Consider the following 16,063-nt stretch of genomic DNA (forward strand, 5'->3'; position numbering starts at 1 on the left):
TGTGAGTTTTTATGCATGTAAGGTACTGTTCTGATGACTATGGTTTTACAGTATAGCTTGAAATCAGGAAGTGTGATGATTCCTGCTTTGTTTTCTTTTTTTGTTTGTTTTTTTTTCTTTTCTTCAGAATTTCTTTGGATGTTCTGAGTCTTCTATGATTCCATAAAAACTCTGGAAAAACTTTTTTTCTACTTCTGTATTAAAAAAGCCATTGCAATCATGATAGGAATTCCATTGAATCTACAGATGTCTTTTAGTAGTATTGACATTTCAACAATATTAGTTCTTCTAATCCATAAACATGGAATACCTTTTTATTTATTTGTGTCTTCTTAAATTTCTCTTAATGTCTTGTAGTTTTCAGCTTGAGATCCTTCACTTTCTTAGCTATATTTAATCCTAAGTATTTTATTGCTTTTGATACTATTGTAAATAGGATCAATTTTTTTTTCAAAAAAATGTTTGCTAGTGTATAGTAATGTTACTGATTTCTGTGTTAATTTTGTATCTTGTATTTTACTAAATTTATTGATTAAACCTAACAGTCTTTAGGTTGAGTATATGATTTTCTCTACATAAAATCATGTCATCTTTAAATAGAAGTAACTTTACCTCTTCTTTTGTAATTCTGATACCTTTTATTTCTTTCTATGGCTTGATTACTCTAGCTAGGAATTCCAGTACAATGTTGAACAGGAGTGCTAAGAGTGAGCATCCTTGTGTTATTCCAGATATTAAAGAAAAAACTTTCATCCTTTTACCACTGAGTGTGATGTTGGCTTTGGCCATATTATGGCCTTTATTATGTTGAGATATGTTCTTTCTACACCTAATCTGTTAATAGTTTTTAAAATAATGAATGGATGTTGAACTTTGTTGAATGACTTTTCTGCATAAGTTAATATAATCATGTGATTCTTTTTCCTTCATTCTGTTAATGTGATGTATCACATTGATTGGTTAGCATATGTTGAACCATCCTTGCATTCCAGAGATAAATCCCACTTGATCATGGTGAATGATCCTGTTAATGTGCTGCTGACTTTGGCTCGCTAGTATTTTATGGAGAATTTTTGTATCTATATTCATCAGAGACATTGGACTCTAATTTTCTTTTCTAATAGTGCCCTCTTATGGTTTTGGTATCAGGATAATGTTAGCCTTAAAAACTGAGTTTAGGAGAGTTCCCACCTCTTCAACTTTTTGGAACTGTTGAGAAATATGGATGTCAATTCTTTTCAAATGTTTGGTAAAATACACAAGTGAAGTCATATGGTCCTGAGATTTTTGTTTTTGAGAGATTTTTAATTAAATATTTAATCTCCTTAGTAGTTGTTCTAGTCAGGTTTTCTATTTCTTACTGATACAGTCTTGGTAAGTTGTATTTTTCTAAGAGTTTAAAAATAATTCTTCTATGTTGCACAATTTTGTGGTGTATAGTTGTTCAAAGTAGCCTGTTATGACTCTTATTTCTGTTGTATCAGCAATAATACCTCCCTTTTATTTATAATTGTGTTGATATGGATCATCTCTTTTTCTTCTTTTGTTAATCCAGCCAAACGCTTGTCAATTTTGTTTATGTATTCAACGAACTAATTTTTTATCTGGTTAATCTTTTCTATTGTTCTTCTGTTTTCTATTTTATTTTTATTATTTATTTTCTCTGCTAACTTTGGTCTCAGTTTGTTCTCTTTCTAGATCCTTAAAGTGTAAAGTTAGGTTGTGTATTTGGGATCTTTGTTGCTTCTTACTGTGGGCATTTATTTTATGAACTTCTCTCTTAGAACTGCTTCTGTTGCATTCTAGAGGTTCTCTTATTTTGTGTTTTTATTTTTGTTTGCCTCAAAAAACTTTTTAATTTCCTCTTTAATTTCTTCTTTGACCCATTGGTTGTTCAGGAGAATGTTTTTTAATTTCCATGTGTTCAAGAGTTTCCTAGTTTTCTCTTGTTACATCTAGGCTCATGCCATTATGGTCAGAGAATACTTTTGGTATGAGTGAAATCTTGAATTTTCTAAGACAATTTTTGTGGCCTAAGATATGGTTTACTTAGAAAATGTTTCATGTGTGCTTGAGAGGAATGTGAATTCTGCTGTTGTTGGGTAGAATGTTCTGTGTATATCTGTTGGGTCCATGTGGTTTATAATACTGTTCAAATATCCTGTTTTCTTATTGATTCTCTGTCTAGATTATCAGTTTATTGTTGAAAATGGGGTATTAAAGTTTCCAACTATATTGTATCATTGTTTATTTTGTCTTTTAGCACTGTTAGTTTTGCTTTCTACATTTAGGAGTCCACTGTTAGACACAAATATTTACAGTTGTTATATCTTCTTGATGTATTGACCCCTTGTCTCTTTTTAGCATTTTTACTTTAAAGTCTATTTTGTCTGTTATATATATGGTTACTCTTGCTTTTTTGTTGCTTGAAATCATTATTTGCTTCTTCCATTCATTCACTCTCAGTTTATATGTGTCTTTAAAGCTAAAGGTGTCTCTTTTTGGAAACATATTATTGGATTTTGATTGTTTTATTCATTCCGTCAATTTATGTCTTAATTGGAGAATTTAATTCATTTATGTTAAAAGTAATTATCAATAGGTAAGGACTTATTTTGCCTTTTTGTTAATTGGCTTCTGTTTTTGTTATATTTGTGTGTTTTTGTTTGTTTGTTTTGTAGATACCTTGCTCCTTGTTTTATTATTTTGCTGATTTGTGTGTTGTGCGTGTGTGTGTTTGGTATCAGTATGCTTTGACTTTTTGTTGTGTTCTTTTGTATAATTATTACATGATATTTTCTTGTGATTACCATGAAGCTTCAATAAAATATCTTAAATGTGTAACATCCTATTTTAAAGTGATAACTAACTTTAATAGACTTTAGATACCCTCATGTTTTAGGTTGTTACTGTTATGATTACATTTTTTAATATTGTGTAACCAAGAAGAGATAAAATTGTATTTATGGTTACTTTTATTCTATTTTTTTAACTTTAGAGTAATGAGTAATACTGTATTGCAGAATCTAACTATGACTATATATTTACAATTATCAATAAGATAATTGTAATTTTGTGTTTTTATCATGTTAATTAAATTCTTTGAATTTCACTCAAAGAGTTCATGTTAGCATTTTTTGTCAGGCATTTCTTGGTATTAAACTCCTTCTTCTTTTATTTGTTTGGGAAAGTCTTTATCCTTTTTTTCTGAAGGACAGCTTTACTGGGTACCGAATTCTTGGCTGACAATTATTTGGAATATGTCATCCCCAAATTTCTTGGCCTGAAAAGTTTCTGTCAAGAATTCTGACAATTTTCTTTTGAGGGTGCCTCTGTATTTAACTGCTCTCTTTTCTCTTTCTGCTCTTTACATTCTTTTTTGGTCATTGATTGACTTTTGACAATTGAATTATAATGTGTCTTGGTGTAGCCTTTTTCAGGTTCAACCTATTGGGGTCTTTGGGAGCCTCATTGACCTGGATTTCCATTTCTTTCCCCAAGCTCAGGAAGTTTTCAGTCATTAATGCTTTAAATATACTTTCTGGTCTGTTCTCTTTTCTTATCAGAAATTTCTATAATGCTAATATTGTTTATTTTCACTGTGTCCTGTAATTATTGTAGGCTTTCTTTGCTATTTTTCATTCATTTTTCTTCCTGTTTCTCTGACTAATTCCTTAATACCTTATCCTATATGTGACCAATTCTTTCTTCTGGATGGTTGAATCTACTTCAGAAATTCTGTATTACATACTTCAGTTCAGTTATTATATTTTTCAATACTAGAATTTTTTTTTTGATGCCTGGATTTTCTTTGTCAAAGCTTTTATTTTGTTTCTGCATTGTTTTTATAAATTTGTTTAGTTGTCTGACTGCATTTTATTGTAGTTGACTCAACTTCCTTAAGAGGATTGTTCTGAATTTTTTATTTTTCTGAGAGTTCATAGATATCCATTTCTTTAGGGTCCATTATTGGAACATTATTATTTCCTGTAGTGTTTTCATATGTACTTGAGTTTTCATGTTCCTTGATTCTTTATATTGGTATCTGTCCATTTGAGCAATGAGGGTTTTCCTCCAGACTTTACAGGTATGCTTTGACAGAGACAGATCTTTACCGATTTGTTCAGTTTGGGTTTCTGGAAATGTCTGCTGGTAATGTTTTGGATAGGTGGGGGGATGCTATTATGGTCTATTTTGGGGCTTGGCAACTGCTCAAACTATGAAGATGGGGATGGGAGTGTGTACCACTGGCTGAGAGCAGTTGAATAGGACTGCTGGCTTAATTCCTTAACCAAGTGAAGCTGTAGGATGGTTTCCATGTGTCTTGAGGTCTCTGGTCAGGCTTACTAGATGGGTACTATATTCAGTAGTAAATGGGGCTCTGATTAGCTTCCCTGGCCTGGGAGGGCATCAGGCCAGGGCCTGGGTCTTATATAGCTTGCTGTCTGGGGCCTCAAAACAGCCTGAGTGTACACTGAATTCCTGATCAGGTGATGTCACTGGTTTTGCTTAGCAAATTGGTGAAGCCACAGACTATGCTTTCTGTCCAAGTGCCACTGTATGTAGGGTTGTTGAATGCACTACACAGCTTCCTGTATGCTCTGGTTAGGGTCCCTGGCTGGACAAGCTTAAGGCTGTATTCAGCAATGAGCAGAGCTACAAATTAAATTCCCTGCCCACGTACAGTGGGGAAACAACTTTCAAACCAATAAAGTTCTTTGTTGTCCTAACTCAAGCCAACCTGCATCCCAAGTTTCCTGGCCAAACAGGGTCACTGGCTTCCCTCTTCAAACTCTCAGCTCTGTCTGCTATTCTCTAGGGCTATTTGGCCGTGTAGCTTTCAAATGTTTTTGCCAGTCCATTTGGTTGGATGGAGCCAGAATACTCTTTCCACAGTGGGTGACATTATGTCTCAGCCCTCTTGTCAAGGTAGGAGCAGAAGTGGCCACTCTAGGCTATTCTCAATTTTCTAAACAGGGCCTCTGGTTGGGAGAAGCCAGGGGCTAACTTCACCCTTAGCTCTGAGTGAATCCTTGGCCTGTGTGTAGCACAGGAAGCTTCCGTGTCCAGTACTGGCTGTGTTCTGGGTCAGTCAGCTCTGCCCACCTGCCTTTTCTGGTGTGATGGGGCTGGGAGGCACTCTGTACAGTAGGCAGGTGGGGGCTATGACTCGGCATCTTTCCTGAGTGTGGACAAACTGGACTATAGGGCTAGAAAAATTCCTACACTGAGGATCTGAATCAGGCAGATCTATATACCCAGCTGAGTTCCCTGGTCAGATATGCCCCTGACCTGAGTCTGCAGTTGAGCAAAGCCGCTGGTTGGGATTAGTACTGCATGTATGAACTTGATCTGCCAAGATCCCTGTGCTGTTTGCTGCAAACCTCTCACCTCTTGTCTGTCACAATCAGATTTTCAGTGGTCGGGCCTCACAGATTCCCCTATATAATCCCTGTGGTGCAAAATCTAATTAGGGGTTCTCAAAAAGTGACCCACAATGCTGGGGGAGGCTGGTCTTCTCCCTGGGTTTACTTTTCACACTGGAGGAGCCAGATGCTCATGACAAGCCTTCCCACATACAGCTGTGCTCTGCTGAGAAGGGCAATGTTGTCTACACATAGTTGATTCTCTTCTAATGCAGTCTGTACTGGCCTCTGAGCTGCAGGGAGCTGTTTCAGCCTCAGTCCTGTGTTCTAAGCTTCTCTCTCGATGGTATCTTGTTCTTCAGTAGATATTGGTTGTTATTCTTGTGGTTTGGGGGCAGTAAAATCATGACTGATTTATGGTACCACCTTAGTGACTTCACTTCTTTTTTTTTTATATCAAGGAAATAAGACTAAGCTTATTGGAACAGTTTTTTTTAAACTTTCATGGATGTAACTAAAGAGTTCCAATTGTCAATCACTCACTTCAGAGTTTGGTATTACTGCTAAGAGGTAAATATTCATATTGACAGTTTCCTTAGAGAAGCAAAAAGATAGTAAGAGATTGACTTAAAAAAATAGGTAAAGACCTTTGGTTTACAAATACCTTACATTTTGTGGGTTGCAGATGTTTCACTGAAAGGGAGCGAAAATATGCTCCATCAAAATAAGCCTGGGATTGACGTCAGAAAGTGACTCATAGTTATTAACTCAGAGAAGAACACAGATTGCTTTTTCAGAATTTACATTGTTCCTCCTTCAGTATTGAGAAGAGTTTCTTGAAAAAATAAAAAGAAACAAACAAAAAACCATCACTTCCCCATTAGTCCAAAACCAGCAGGGAAGAAGTCTTATTCAGTCAATGAGACCACAGAGAACATCTGGTTGATTAACAGATGTTAATGCCAGAATAGCTTTGGTTTGATCAATGATGTAATCAATCATGAAAGCTGTAGTTTTAGTAAGGTTTAGACTGTTCCATTAAATAAAGATGGGACATGTCTGGAGTTCCAGATATTAAAAACTGTTTCTCTAAAAGAAGTATTTATGGAACATCTGCAGACTTATAATTTTAGATGTAATTTTTAACATGTCCATATGGCAACTACCTTATGCAAAAAAAATGATACAGTGAAGTGAAATGTGAAGATTTAGTTTTTCTTCATAGTTGAGGGAGGATATGAATTTAGCTTGACTTTTTGAAGTAAAGAGACAATAAAGAAAATATAGGCTTAAAAAACAACTGAGATTCAATTAATTTACTTAACAGGGAATTACTTAATGTTGCAACTCAAGTGTGAAGGCAGAAGGCAGGCAGAATAACCTCTTCCTTGGGAACCTCTGTCTTTTTGTTTTTAAGGCATTCAACTAATAGAACAAGACGCACCTACATTATGAAGTGTAAACTGATTTACTCAAAGTCTGTCAATTTTAAAATTAATCTCATCTAAAAAATACTTTCACTTCAACATTTACCTTGTTTTTGACAAATACTTTGGTACTTTACCCTCACCAAGTTAACATATATAACTAACCGTCACATGATGAAAACATTTTTAAGCTTTTTTTTTTTTTTTTTTTTTTTTGGCAAAGAGAGAGTGACCTCTTATACCTAAATCCAAAGACAGTAAATGAACATTAAGATGCAATATCTGATTTCACAATTTGTTTTATTACATATAAAAAGGTACATTTGTCGGGTAGATGTCTCTCATTTTAGGGAGCTAGAGAGAATGCTGTTACTCCAAGTAGAAGAGAACAAGAGTTTCATGTTATACTGAAATGCTACGTTCTATGCCAGCTTTAATGTCTGTGTCTGGGACTGCAGACTACACGCTATTTATACTACCCCTTTGCTTGTCTTAGATGGATGAGCCCTACCCTGGATATCATCAGAGAGCAGTGTGTACAATTATGAAGGATGGCTAGAGTACTTCATGTTGAGGAGTCCTTTTTATTGCTTGTGGTGTTTTAGGAAGTTAACATCCAACCTGCAGTCTTTTGTTATTTTGGGGGACTTTAAAAAGCTGAATTTGTGTGGAGCTGCAGGGCTTTTAAGAATGAATTCAGCTGACACCTTGAATTGGGATGTATCAAGATGGATGGCAGATTCATATTCCGGTATATCACATGACTTGCATCAATTTAGCGTGTCAGCTAAAAAGTTTAAGGAGAGGGGGAATAATCAGTTAAAGAAATTTCATCTCTGGTAACACTGAGTTTAGGGAACCTGTGGTTATTATAGAAACTTTATATTACAAATTATCATAGAAGCTTTAAAGGCTGTAAATATGGTGATGCTTTTGTTTAAATTTGGATGTTAATACTATCAGTGGCTGAGATTTGGGACAGGATTTTGGAGTCCCAATAAATAAGTAAATAAAATTGGGAAGCATGAATGAAAAGTGGTAAATGTAAAAGGAATTTAAGGAATGTCCATCATTTAAGATAAGAATATCTGAGTGATATTAAACAGAGAAGTAAAACTGCAATATTTTCTTTGGCAGACAGTTCAGTTCAGTCAATACAGAAAGCAAGCTTGTGTGAATTTTTCTAATATTTAGGTAATATTTTTAAAACTAAAGAATAAATACATTTGTGATATGAACCCAAATCTATTTACCTACTATGTACCAGACTCTAGTAGTCTAGGTATCTAGAATACAGTTAATAAACAAAGCAAACAACCTTGGAACTTGTATTTTTGCAGGGGATGGGAGATAAAGATAAGCCACACTTATAATAAATGAATTATTGTGCAGCATGAGAGAAGGTCATTCTTGCTATGGAATACTGGAAGAGTTCATCAGGACTGCAGAGTGGGAGAGTCTCCGGGTGGTTGGCCAGAAGGCTCTAGTAAGGCAGACCTCACTGAGAATGTGACATTAGGGAAAGGACATGAGACAGGTGTAGAAGTTCACCACTTGGCTGGCTGTGGGAAGAGCACCCCAGTCAGAGGAACATCAAGGCTGAAGGCCAACTGGGGATGGGGAATAGTGGAAAGTTATGAAATAAGTGGAAGCCAGGGTTCTCAAGATCATGCATTCAATTTGGTCACTGGTGGTTTTGAGAAAGGAAGTGAAAAAATCCAACAGGTGATCAAAGAAAGGAGCTATGGCTGCTCTGTTGTTAATAGAATGTAGAAGGTAAAGATAGACACAGGAGACTTAGGACGTAAATACAATAATCCAAGAAAGAGATGATGGTGATTAGTACTTGGATGAGAGCAGTGGGGGACATAAAATGTTGGTTGGATACTTGAGTTTACTGGGTTTTTTTGGAGGAGGGCAGCCTGGATACGAGGAGCAAGAAAGAGAGAGCATAGACAACTCAGAGATGTTTGGTGTGGACAACTGAAAGGATGCCATTGCCTTTGATTAGATGGGTATGCTGAGAGAGAAGCGGTTTGGTGGAAATGAGCAAGAGTTCAGTCATGGACAATTTAGGCTGAGACAGGTATTAGAGAGCCAAGGCAGATGCTGAGCAGGCATTTGGCTAAATTGGTTGAGATTAAAAGATACATCTGAGCTGAGAATGGGCACGATGTAGATGATATATATATATATATATATATATATATATATATATATATATATATATATTAAATCAGATACAGCTGACAATGCTTGATGATTCCTGACTGAAAATAACAGCAATTTCATATGATTTAACCTAATGAAAATGTTTGGAACTGAAAGAGACTACCAAGATTTAGAGTATAGATAGAGAAAAGTTCCAAGAATAGGAACTTAAGACAGTATTATATAAAAAAGATGAAGAACTAGTCAAGGAGACTAACACAGAGCATTGTAGAGAAAGAAAGAAACTGTTTTGTCCAGGAAGCAAATATTAAAAAAAAGCATCAAAGTGGAGGATGTAACCATTGAGTCAGATGCTGGAGATAGATCAGGTAAGATGGGAATTGATCATTAAAATTAAAAATATGGAGGTCATTGGTCACCTTGATGAGATGTATTTTTTGATGGAATATGAGATTTAAAGCATAATGGAAGAGTATGGGAGATTACATGTGTAGATTAATTCTTTTAAGAAATTTTGACACAAAGAGAAGCTGATGAATGAAATGTTTGGTGAAAGAGTACTTCCCATAATATTATGTTTTGAAAGAATTTAACATTTTTCAATATGGGAGAAAGTTTGTATACTGACTGAATGAGCTTATAGAGAGGAAATTTTGTGATATTGGAGATAGAGGGACCAATTACTAGAGCAATGTTTGGGGGTAGGCAAGAGAGAATAGAATTCAGTTTACAGTTAGATTTATATACCAGTGTGTGGCCTTAAAAAATCACACAAATGGTTTAACTCTAGGACTAGAACTGGAGGGGTACTACATATGGGCACAAATATAGGTGAGTTGAAAAGTTGCACTGATAAGATCATGTAAAGTCCTTTTCTAATTGTTTTTATTTTTTAATGAAAAGGAAAGCAAGATCATCAGCTGAAAATGAGGAGGAAGGGCTAAATAATTAGAGACTGCGACAGACATGAAATAGTCACAAGGACCTGGAGATTGACTATAATAGGGGAATATAGTAGGGCCACATGGCATTAAGGGCCCTTGGAGGCTGGTGGTCAAAGATTTGAAGAAATGATAACCAGTAGTGTTTTTTTTCTTTCTTTCTTTTTTTTTTCCCCAGCCATATTCTGCTATCTGAGAGCCGATATGTGCAGGAAGAGGGCTGAATTTAAGCAGGGTTGAAGTTTTCCTGGTGATTACGATCACTCACGAGAGCAGCGATTTGATTGAGTGTTATCTCTACAAGAGAACACTCGTTAATGCAATGAGAACATAGTATTAAAACTGTGTAAGATATCCAGTGAGAACGAGCAGGACAAGAAGTGAAAGGATTGTGGGATCTAAGGGTTTAAAAACTTTGGAGTTGGGGTTCTAAAGTCATTGAACTGGAAAGATAGTAGGTAGTGCTTGAAATTGAGGACAGAGAAACGATGTAATGTTTGGATAGGAGGCCTAGGGTCATCATCGTCATCATCGGCAGCCGTCCGTCTCGAGAGACAATGGCGTAGCTTCTTGAGAGTCTATCTGCACCGCCGAGAATGGCTGTGCAGTCCGACTCGGGAGTGACAATCCCTGCCGCACTTGTTACAGGTGAAGGCAGATGGCTGTTGTTGCTGCTGTTGAGGCCTAGGGTATGACTATAGGAATGAGTGAATGAGGTAGGGAGGAAGATAAGACCATTTGGAGAGAAAGAGTTAAGTAACTGAGAGCCTCTGTATTGGAAATATTATCAGTGAAGTCATTGAAATGATCAGAAATTAATCCAGCAGCCTATTTTATTCTGGGACAAAATGAATAAATATTTTAAGCATAATAAGTTTAAATATATTTAAATGCAAATGCATTGAAAACTCCCAAAAGGTCTTATAACTTGTAAGTATTAATAAAGAATTCTGTGAAAATAAAATGACTCAGATTCTGCAAAATTTTTGATTTAATATTCAAAAAATATTCAAAATTTTTGAATGTCAGAAGTTATAGGGAGGATTCATATTAGCAGGTATTGCAATGTACTATAAATTAAGATAAAAACAAAGCAATAAAATAAAATAATGTAGTATTGGCCTGTGGAATAACAGAGAGACCAATTTAACAGAGTAAATAACTCAGAAATAGACAAGAGTATATTGGATTTATTAAATGATAAAACTAGCATCACAAGTAAATATGTTGATAAAGTCTTAATAACTGAATCTAGAAAAAACAAGAAACTCCATGGGAGAAAAATAGACTCCATAAATGACATGAAAGTGAAGTTTTAAAAAGTTATGGGGAAAAAAATAGACAAAAAAGAAAGAGGGAGAATGCAAGAGAATTGGTTTTTTTTATATTTTAATCTCAGAAAAGGACTTTTTCAGTGACCTAATAAGATCGACATTTTTTTTTAGGTTGCCATGGCTATCGTGTGAAGAATGATGGGGAAGGTGTAAGCTGGAATCAGAGATGTGGGCTGGAAGGCTGTTGCAATGTGCAGGTGAGCAATGATGGTGCCACACAGGAATAGAGCAGCTTCTGATGGAGAGAAAATGCACAGATTTGAGATATGGTTCAATACATTACACACCTGGCTCCCCTTAGTCATACCATCCAAAAATCACTTTCCCAAGATGGAAAAAACTGCTCTCAGATTTGACTTTTCCCTAAATCTATGGTTACTTGTTTATTTCTGCTATATCCATTTTTTTTTTTTTTGTACATTTTGATTTAGTTTTTAGTTTCCCTCCCAATCCTGAGATAATAATAGAGCCACAGGAAGTTGTAAAAATAGTAAAATGTTGCTGTTCTTTATTCAGCTTCTCCCAATGGTAACACTGTTTATAACTGTAATTAAATATAAAAACCAGGAAACTGACATTTCCCAGAAGTAAAGTTACACATATATGGTCAACTAATATTTGACAAGGGAGCCAAGAATACTCAGTGGGGAAAGGATAGTCTCTTCAATAAATGTTGTTAGGAACCCCTGTATTAGCAATAGAGTTGTTTTGTTTTTTTCCCTTCCTCTAGCCAACATAATTCTTGATGCATACCCCACAAGTCATAGCATTTATTAGCCTCTTTAAAAGCTTAAGGGCTTTAGCTTCCCACGAGAAAAATGTCTGTGGTAGGAGATTAGAGGTGTTGAGGCTCAGAGTCTTTTCCTCAGTGGCACGTAATCGCCTCCTACATATTTGCTCTAAAGAGCAGGTGTCTGGAGGATTGCTCTGTTCCCCTGTCCTGCCACTGGTATTTCTTGTGCACACCTATGAGGTTCCATGAAAGAGAGCTTCCAATGAACCCACCAGAGTAGCTTGAATAATCACCTCCTCTTCCTGTGCTGTTCCAGGCGAGTCAGTCTGCCTATCTTTTCTCCCCTGGGAGGGGCATATCTGTCTGGTTATTCAAGCCACTTTGATGGGGTCAAAGAAAGTGATGATTTTTTAATTGATCCCAGTTTTTCCCATTGTTCATGTGGGATCCAAGCCTTTTCCATCTTTTCACTGCCTAGTGGAAGCAAAATTCATTTTTTATCACTACAAAGAAGTCTTCAAGAAATAATCTATGTACATACATTTGTATACACTGAGGAATTTTTTAATGGAAAATATGACCAAGAGCTGAAATTCAGTGTTAAGTAGTATGAGTAAGTTTAATTTGAATTGCTCATGCCAAATTTCTTTCTACATTTTACAGTGATGGTAATAATTCACATTTCCATCTCATATCTCTGTCAGCAATAGATGATGTTCTTTTTAAAACATAGTTGCTAATCTTAGTGGTATAAGCTTATATTCTATGATTACCTTAAGGTATATTTATATAATTAGTATTTGTTTTGTTTGAATTTTCTTTCCTGGGAATTGCCTTTTCTATAGAGTTGTTTGTTTTTTTTTTGTTTTTTTTTGTTTTTAATTCCTGTTCATTACAAATACACAAGTTTGTTTTGTTATCTGCATTATTCTTTTCAAAGCCAACCACTTATGAACTTTTTATTTTATATTTTGGCATACAAAAGTTTTCCTGTATATATTCAAATATTGATTTCTTCATGGGTTTGCGTTTCTTGTATATGGTGAGAAAAGGATGTAATTTTATTTTCTCTTTGATGCATAACTGTTGTCCCTGTGTCCTTTTTAAAAGAAATCATCTTTTGCCATGAAATCAAATGCCCCTTTGTCACATATTAAATGATGACATTTTCTTAGATATGGTTTGGGTTTTCTATTTGGTTCCAATAATCTACTTGTTTATTCCTCTGCACTTTGACATTAATTATATTACAGAGTGTTTTTAGTATATTCTGATGTCTGGTAAGGCGAATTCCTATAACTATCTTTACTCCTGTTCTTTTATTTAATGATTTTCTTGGCTATTCTCAAGTATTTATTTCTAAATATAAAATTTAAGGTAATTTATAGAACATCAAATCAGATTATTTCAATTTTATTGTAGTTTGGCAAATTTTCCACAATGAGCATGCATTTGTTATTGATAACTAGCAAAAGGTGATATTAAAAAAATAGAAACAAGGTAAGAATATTGAGAATAAGGTCATTGGTGTCTACTCTGGGCTATACAAAAACTAGATTCAATCAACATGTTGTAGGGTACGAGTTTTGAGGCAGACAAGGAAAAAAAAGATACATGTTCCTGGCTCTTGAAAGTTCTAAGACCACAAAGCGGTGTGTCTTAAGTGACAAAAGATATTAGACTCATAGCCTGTAAAAATTTTTTGCAACATAAAGCAGAAATGAAAGTAATAGCTTTCGTCTCACACAGGAATTCCATGAGTGGTTTGATATTGCAGATTGACTAGAGTACCTAGGTACTGGTTCCCAAGTTGTGTTTTAAGGAATGCCGGTGTCTCTCTTGATGTATAAAGGTGTTCCTTTCTTAAAAGGATGTGGGAAATGCAGTTTGTTTTGTTAAAAACTCTGCAAAAAAGGTACATGTAGCTTTTCTTCATTCAACAGTTTTCAAAGTTAACATGAATTTTTTTTTTTTTTCTGACAAAAATATTGACATTGTAATGGAACTCACAGAAGATACTTGGGAAGATGTTGGTCCTGGGAGAGGTGGAACAGGGGTTGTCAGGTCAGATGAACTCATCAGGTAATGGCTGGGAGGGGGGTGGCACTGAAGTCAAACTCTGTTTATTTAAATTGCTCTGGCCAACGTAGTATTTTAAAAATCCCAGAAATACGATGTAAATCATGCTAAATTCATATGTTTAGACATGGATTATGCCTTAATTCTGGAAAGAAGAAAAAGTTATAAGTGGCATAGTTAAACTTCTCAGTGCCCTTTCCATTAATGTCCTGGTTAAGTCATCATTCATTTGTATTTCTGTCTTACAAATTATATTCCTTTGAGACTGACAGTTGGTGTTTGGATCACTTTAAAAAAAAAACAAAACTGCCCCATGTTTTTGCCTCTTACTGAGTCTTATTCTCTGGAAAGATGCTCAGCATTATCTTAAAAATTGCTCAATGTTCTAATTTTCCCCAAGCAACAGGAATACGCATTGAGGTAGAAAAACTCTAAGAACTTGGCTTCACCTTTTGCAACATTACTAGTTCCTTGGATATGTGTAGCTGTTCTTCTGAGGATATCAAATCACTTCTGCAACCATTTTATACTGGTATTTTTAAAAAATGTGTACAGATTATGTTTACAAATACTATTACACACATACACTTACATGTAAACTGATTACTTAGCCTTTGTTTTAGTTTAAATTCCTGTGAGTAAAGATAAGGCGGGTTCTATGTGTAACAGCTGTGAGGTTCACATTACTGGGTATGGGGGTTGGGAATTGGCATACACCTAGTTGTGCTGTTAAGAAAGCTGTACAATCAAACCTCTAAGGTCTTTCCCACCTCTAAGATTTTTATCCTCCCAGGGAGGAAAAAAAAAAAATTCAAGTAAAGGTAACAAACCATACATACGCATAAAAAAGTGAGGCATGGCAGAATTAGGACTGGAACTCTGACATTCTATTCTCAGTCTGTAATTGTTCTATGCAAACCTTCCTTTTAATTTAGTTTCTTTCCTTGTGCCTTGTGGCTTGGAGATTGGATAAATGAGAAAGAGCTATTGTTTTGAGATTTTTGAATTCAGATGGAATGGGTAGCCCGCTAGTGACCAGAGGCTTCTGCAGCATCAGGAAAGCTGGCTCTGTCAATGTCCCCGAGGCGGGACCACCTTCTGCCTGAGCAGATGGCTGACAGAAGCAACATCTTGAAAAGCGGAAGAAAACCAAACTGAAAATGGTTTTTGGAAGAGAGTTTCAGAATGCGGCGAGGCTATGCACTATACTCTTATCTCACTATGTGCTGCATTCTGTTCTTGCTCTGGCACTTCGCTGCCTAGAACACTCTTTATTTCATTATTTGCAAGGCTGATCTCTTTTTGTTCCTTTGAGCGTTAGCATATATTACCTCCTCAGAGCAGTCTTCCTTAATGACATTGCTAGGTTGTTTTACCCTGCTGTTCTCCACTAGTCTGTGTTTTGAGGTCGTTTATAGAATCTACCATAATACTCATATACAAGTGCTATCCAGTTTTGTATGCTTATTTCTATTCTCTTTTTCTCTCAACTGTTTGCAAAGTCCATGAAGGTCAAGACCACATCATTTTGTTGTTGTTGATTTTTGTTGTTTTTCTGTGTACTCAGCGTGTTTTGTGGATAAATATGTTTTATAAATAAATAACTATGGCCCTGGCCAGGTTGCTCAGTTGTTTGGAGAGTTCTCCCACACACCAAAAGGTTGTAGGTTCAATCCTGGTCAGAGCACATACCTAGGTTGTGGGTTGGATCCCCCATTGGGGCATGTATGGGAGGCGACTGATTGATGTTTCTCTCTCACATCAGTGTCTCTCTCTCTCTCTCTCCTTCAAATCAATACGTATCCTCAGGTGAGGATTAAAATAAATAAATAAATAAACCCTGAAACCTATTTTTGTACCATTTTAAATTTAATAATATTACGGTCATCTTTTAAATGCACACGTCATATGGCAGATCACATACAAACACTAAACAAATGGTAGTGTAAAATGATAAATTATTTTAAAAAATTAAGAATCATAGGAGGTAGGATTGAAAATATGCAAACCT

This window comes from Furipterus horrens, unplaced genomic scaffold (genome assembly GCF_987537825.1).
Source record: "Furipterus horrens unplaced genomic scaffold, mFurHor1.1.pri manual_scaffold_12, whole genome shotgun sequence".
Classification (NCBI taxonomy): domain Eukaryota; kingdom Metazoa; phylum Chordata; class Mammalia; order Chiroptera; family Furipteridae; genus Furipterus; species Furipterus horrens.